This window comes from Zingiber officinale, chromosome 11A (assembly GCF_018446385.1).
Source record: "Zingiber officinale cultivar Zhangliang chromosome 11A, Zo_v1.1, whole genome shotgun sequence".
NCBI lineage: Eukaryota > Viridiplantae > Streptophyta > Magnoliopsida > Zingiberales > Zingiberaceae > Zingiber > Zingiber officinale.
This window is the reverse complement of record NC_056006.1, coordinates 14593099-14600498: the sequence shown is the minus strand read 5'-3', so window position 1 is coordinate 14600498 and position 7400 is coordinate 14593099. Positions and strand designations below refer to the sequence as shown.

The following is a 7400-nucleotide window of genomic DNA, read 5'->3' as shown; positions in this document are numbered from 1 at the left end:
ATTAAATTTACCAAAATTTGGTCCTTAAATTTACTGCTTCAACTCAAGGATCCTCATCCAAGGGTAGCAAACAAGTAACATACTCATATATCAATCCATCCAAGTATCATGAACAAATCTGTAACTATAAGGGATGACTCTATGGGTTATGAGCTCACCTGCTTCCGCCACTCCCACACTGCTGCCTATTAAGTAAAATAACTATCTCCATACTCCATAACACACTCTATCAGTAGATCCTCCAAGATCTGTATTGTGCACTCAGACTATCCATCTGTCTAAAGTTAGAAAGTTGTACTAAAGAAAAACTCATTACTCATGGTCTGCTGTAAAAGCTGACAGAACCGCAATATGAATCACGGATCTCCATCGAATACAACACTCAAAGATATACCATGAGATCTGGTAATCTCTCTACAGTGTAACCCTATTAATGGATCCAAAGAATCCATCCTACTGATCGATAGAAAGAAAGTAAATTAATCAACCCATCAATAATTACCCAAATCGCATCATATCCCTCCGTGTCCTGGTAATTCCACAACAAAGTTGATCATAACATACTCCTATTTCCATTCCAGTATCTAAATCTACTGGAATAACTAGTCTCTGATATTCAGCCTCCACTTGTTGACATACTAGACATCGAGCTACAAAATCTGTGATGTCATTCTTCATGTCATTCCACCAATAGGAACACTCCAAGTCTATATACATCAAGTATCATCTGAATGTATCACAAATCTGGATCAGTGTACTTCCTAGAGTAACTCCTTCTGGTCACGATGTAACTCAGGAACACACACAATCTCCCACGATAATAATGAATCCTATATAAATGATGTCACTACATTTTTAGCATAAAAACGGTAACTACTAACTCTAAATCATGAACTGGATAGATCTTCTTATAATCTTTTAGTTGTTGAGAAGTATATGGAACTTCTTAACCCTACTGCTTCAGAACTGCACCTAACCCCTGGCACGATATATCTGTGTAGAGTATAAATTTGTCTATATGAGAATGTAAAACTAACATGGGTACAGTAATTAGTCTTCGTTTAAACCCCTACAATTCGTCTCGCAAGCATCTGTCCAGGTAAGTTCCATACGTTTTCTAGACAGTCCAGTCAACGACATAACAATGCTAGAGAAATCCCTCTACAAATTCTCGGTAATATCCAACTAGATCAAGGGAGATGCCAATCTACTGTACAGACTTCGACTACTCCCAACTGGTAACAACCTCTAACTTCTGTGGATCCACTGATACACCCTACCAGAGACAATGTGTCCTAGAAATCCCATAGAAGACAATCAAATGCACACTACTGAACTTTGCATAGAGATGTTCTTATCAAAACATCTCCAGAACTATGCGAAGATGATGTTTGTGATCCACCTTGGATCAGGAATATATCACAATATTTTCAATGAAGACAATTACAACTAATCCAAATCTCTAGGACTACCCAGTTCATCAAGTCCATGAACACAACTGTAGTATCGGTAAGCCCAAATATTATTACCAAGAACTCATAATTTCCGTACAATAGACATACTCAACCGTATGATCACTAGCAACGAGTCCGTAATCTAATTTCCAACTACAAATCACCAACTCCATAAATACCATAGGCATGCTACTCCCTAAGTCACTAGCAACAACAAATACCAAACAATAGATTATCAAGTCAAATATCCACAAATAGATCATCAAAAAATAACATTTCACAACATCTGATCTCAAAGTATCCTCCAATCTCAAATCATCCTCAACATCAATCAAACCTGATAACTTCCTGCACAATGATAGAAAAAGAGGAAAACATCTAACCTCCAACACCCACTTCCTACAAATATTAAGATATTTACCTTAGTTCAACATTGCATGTTTATGTTATAATTCTACAGGGAATATATCTAGTGGAGAAGTTTATTACCGTATATTTTTAGTGAAACAAACCAGTCATGTGCTCACAAATTTAACTTCCCAATTCACATCATGACGTACAATCAAAATGTAGAAATATATCACCATCCCATCAAAGGTATATAACTACAGAAGTCCAAGGGATATCCCTTGACTTCTTGATCGATAATCAACAACTCTCCAAATGGTAGAGATACGGTTAATTCAAGATATATGAGTATAAAAACTCTACTAATCTTATCCAAAAATGTCCAAAGAGTATGTCAAATCTAATCCTTTCAAATACTCAAATATCCACAATAAAGGAATGACAATCCAAAGTCTAAAGTGGTACTCAACCTCTTGATTGAGAGTCTATTTATCAAGAGGGTATCTCCACAACTCTCATAATCATGTCCATAAACATCCTCTGATAAATGTCGACAAAAGGTCGAACACTCTGATCTAACATATAGATGTTACAAATCACAAGTATATGATTTCGTCATCAGTAATATATAAGATTGTCGAACCACAGAGACTGTTGATTAGACACTAAAGATGTCACCAAGTAAGTTATCTAGACGGTCGAAAGTTGGCTTTGACGCTTACGAACTAACGAGTGTGATTAAAGAGAGGGAAAGAAGGTTGAGACGAAGAGAGAGGGGAGAGAGAGAATTGATCTTGGAGGGAATGAGCTTTGGGAGATGGATTCTAGGATTTCGGTTTCATTATAATACTAGGAGATATTACATAGATTGCTTAGTTCTACCCTTTATGTCCATGCTCTTGCAGGAAGTTAAATTGGTCAATATCCCTAAGTATAGAATAGAGATGATTCCTGTGAAATCCTGTAACGATTAACCCCTGTCATGAGGGCGCCTCGGTTGATCACAGGAATACATGTCTAGTAAATAACAATAAGGATAAGAGTAGAGATTTGGTACGATTTCCTACTTCCTTATGGAGGAACTGCCTATCCTTTCAAGAGAATGTTTAGACGTCCGTGAAAGGGTTACCCTTGTCAATAGGGCCCATCGGGTATACGATCTAGAGCACTCTTTCTACGAGAGTAGCAATTCCTAAGGGATTGTTTCTCCTTTTAAGGGAGCATCCTAGACATCCGGAAAGGGTTACCCCTGTCACTAGGGCACCTTGGTCAATACGCTAGGGCATCCCCTTTGCGTGATTAACAATTCTCCACATCAATCAATAAATCATGCGAAGAAATATAAATATGTCACACACACAATTCATCAAGCATGAACAAGACATTAACAAGTCATTGAATAGAAATATGACGAATCTACATAGTTCTACATCTCCATCATATTACAAATACTTCCTAATCCTAGAAGAGGATATCTGCTCCATTGTGAGGGAAGAACAACCCCAAAACATAAAGTAAAGTATACTTACAACCCTTGATATGAGAAGAAGGGGAAGAAGAGATGCTTATCGAGGTTTCCGATGTCTTTGGGATACCTCCTTACTCTAGAGATGGACGGAACGTCAAGGGATGGTGGTGGATGAAGCTCTAGGGTTTCCCCCCGAAGGGGAGAGCCCTTTCCCAAGGAGAGGGACGAAGTCCAAATTCAAAGATGATCCCAAGAATAGGGTTCTTGACCCTCATATAGGTTAGGGCACGGGCGTCGCACGACCCGTGCCACGGCCGTGCGAGATCCGCACGGCCAACTGCCTCCTCCCTTCGGGTTGAGTGGCACGTCCGTGCGAGATCTGCATGACTGTGTCTTCCTTCTGCTTTGGTTACACTGCACGGCCGTGCGAATTGACACGGTCGTGCATTCCTTCTGCTCTGGTTACACCGCATGGTCATGCAGAATTGACACGGGCATGTATCAAGGCCGTGTGGACTTGTAGATCATTTTAGCACATCTTAACGTGATATTCTTGAGTTGAGGTCTTCATCAAAGTTGTAGATCTTGAAGTTACCTACAATTCGGCATACAGAACAACCCAAAAATCCAACTGAGCAGAATGTTATGGTCATTTTAGTTTTAGTCTGTAGTGTAGAAATTTCACACGACCTGGACACGGTACCTTGGAAACTCTAGACTCCACTTAAGCTTTGTTTCTGCTCCAAATCACGTCCTGTCAACAAGAAAACACACAAAGAGTAGATCTCCAAACAAAAGAGTATTTGTGCTAAATATATGCTAAGAGAGGTGAACATGCATAGAATATATGTGAATAAAGTAAGTGAATGTGCGTCAAAACATGTATAAATGATCATAAGATCTACACACATCACACCCCAGACTTGAACATTTGCTTGTCCTCAAGCAAAATCTGTAATCTAGATTTATGTGTGTAGATGGCATGTAATAATCCCTAATGAATAAATATAAACCTATCATATAGTTTCATTGATGAGCATGATACAAAAATTATTTGAGTGTGGCATAAGTAGAAGTTCTCCGTGTGACTTAACTTTCTCAAGTGTCAATCTCTAAGCCTAATCAATTTTTCATTTAACCGTGTTCCTCACACTTCCGGCGATAAGCACTTACCTGCCACATGCAAGGTTCGTTCCCCTAAAAAATGCTATGCATCGTCTACACAAGGTCTCAAAGGAATACTCAGTATCAAGAGAAACATAACATTCATTTCCCTAGTAACATGACTCGATCTCAAAGGGGTGAATTGCTTGTTTCCACTCACGATAACTATTTTTTTATCCCTTATTTTTTTCTTCTTCTTTTCATTTTAATGTTTGCAATGTATCAAACTTGAACAAACTTTCATTTTTTTGGGGGGGGGAATTGATTTTTCCAAATGAGCTTACATGATCCGAATTTATCCAGTAACCAAAATGTAGTTGAGAGGTCACCATAGAAGCAAGAGTACTAGTCCGGTTCTATGAATCATGACTATTTTCAAAAGTATCTACCATCAAATTCAAGCATAATGTAAAGAGATCCTAAAACTAGGCCAACATTCAAATTCTTCTAGTAATAACAATGCTCACTTCATGCTACTATGGATAGGAACATAAGGATCAATAGGCATACTAGCATACCAAATCACACAACATAAATATTTAGATGAAACGTGCTAGTATTTTGCATTAAGGAACAAACAATCATGATATGATGAATGGTGCAACTAGGAAAAATTATTATGCAAAATAAATAAGCAAAAACTAAACTAAACCAAATGCATCTTAATGCATCCCCGCAGACTTAAACTTTTCATTGTCCCAATGGAAACTAAAAACAATGTGGAGGAGATTAAAAGTAAGAGAAGTTACCCAATGATGCGTGCCAAATGTCATTAACTTCTCCATCATGTAATTACACTCCTCCTAATCTTTGAGTCCTATAAAAGAAAATTGACAACAAAAATTAAGTAGAGGATACATGCTTATTATGAGGAAAGAAATGAAACTAGAAGGGAACTAAAAACATGAATGAAAACAAGATTGAACTTGGGTTGCCTCCCAAGAAGTGCTTGTTTAAGGGCATTAGCTCGACCACCTCATTAGATTCATCGAAATCTCACTCTTGGAGGGGTAAGATATTTCATCACCCTCTTACCATGGGCTCTTATTATGGAGGGAGCTTTCATAAAAAAGTGAAGAATCACTCTCTCCATCTTTGTCTTCTTGGAAATTCTTTCAGGAGGTTGAAGACGGTTCAGATTGAGCTTCCAATTATAGGCCTCATGAAAATATGCACACCCAAAAGAAAAACATACCTCTCCCAAGCATGTTATATTAGATAGAACTAGAACCTTATTAAGATGAACTGAGTATGTATCACAAATTGAATCACATCCAACAAAATCTATTATTGGTACATCTATGAAATTTTTCAAAAGATCACAAAGGATACTAACCTTGCTTTACTGAGAGATACCTGAAAGTTCTAAACATGTGGATGTGACTTCTGAATCTTGTATTGGCTATAGCTCTAGCTCAAGTAGTGGTGCCTCTAAAAGTGGTGATTCTTGGGGCTTTGCTTCTATTGCACAAGTCCCTACACATTGGTCCACAATATGTTCAATCCTTTCAACTCTCATAATCTCAGAAGGTTGTGTGGATAAAGGAGGTGATTCTTGAGATGTTGCTTCCACAACACAGCTCCCTACACTTCCTTTCATAACATCATCATCAACACAAGCATCAAAAAATAAACCAACATCAATATCCTCAGTGGGAGAATCATCTATAGGAGGATCACTAACTTCATTTGTAGTTTTAAGTTGATCTACCACATCATATTCATCATCTAAAAATTCAATTTTATCATAACACCCTGTAACCTAGAAGGTAAATCTGAAAACTTGTTATCCACTACATTATCATCACAATCCTCATCTGAAGAGTCATCATCTTCATATACATCCAGAAATCTACACTCAACCATATTAGTGTCACAGAATTTGTCAAAGTCTTCATTTTCATTGACCCTCACTAGCCTTTGTGGAAAAGGAACCTTTAGTGAAGGTCTGGGAAAGGTACTTCCCTTTTCCCATATTCCCTTTGAGCTTGCGAAGGAGGTCCAACTTGCTTATCTAGTGTAGGTGTGTTGAGGGAAAGGTACTTGTGGCCTTTGGAAACTTCCTGGAGTAATGAAACTGAGTTCTTGAGGTCTTCTATTGTTCTTATCCTCAATTCTAAACAAATCCTTCTTCAGTAGTTCTTCATGATTCTCGCCACATCTCAACTTAAAATTATTACACTGTTCACTAGACACTGTCTATGTAGGAGGGGGATCTTGTTTGAACCATTTTGAAATAATGCTATCAATCTTTGCCCCCAAATGTTTGAACTCCTTATTCTATGACTTATGGATTTCAAAACTCTTGGATGGTTGAATAGTATTTTGTTTGACAGACTCTCTTGTATATATGGGTTGCACTTCTTGAATTTCTGAGGGAGATTCCATCCAACTTTTGCTTGACCATTCATGGAGGTTCAATGCTACTTGATCAATCAATGTATATACTTCGTCTACACTTTTGTCAATGAAAGAACCTCCAGCCGAAGAATCTAGCAAACACTTATTTGAGAAAGAAATTCCCCTATAGAATATGTGCAAGGTCAGCCATTTTTCCAAACCATAATGAGGACACTATCTTTGAAGACTCTGAAATCTTTCCCATGCTTCAAATAATGATTCCCCATATACCTGAGCAAAATTTGTGATGCAATTCCTGATGTATATTGTTCTGCTTGGAGGGAAAAATAATTTAGAAATTGCTTCTCCAATTGTTCCCAACTTGTGATGCTTTGAGGATGGAGAGAATATAACCAAGTCCTTGCTTTATCCTTGATACTAAAAGGAAATGTCATCAACCGAACTGCATCTGCTGACACTCCTTCACAATTCACCATATCACAAAGCTCTAGAAATGTCTCAAGGTGCAAATAAGGACTTTCTAATACTTCTCCTCCAAATTTGTGACCTTGTATCATGAAAATTAACTCTGGGTCTAGTTGGAAATTTTCTGCTTCAATATGAGG

At 37.8% G+C, this 7400-nt stretch overlaps 1 non-coding gene across 1 annotated transcript; it reads left to right on the top strand.

Moving 5' to 3' along the window:
- Positions 1-6991: 6991 nt before the first annotated feature.
- On the top strand, positions 6992-7099 carry LOC122033071. Its single transcript, XR_006126334.1, has one exon. It is a non-coding gene; the product is annotated as a small nucleolar RNA R71 (small nucleolar RNA).
- The last annotated feature ends 301 nt before the right edge of the window (positions 7100-7400 follow it).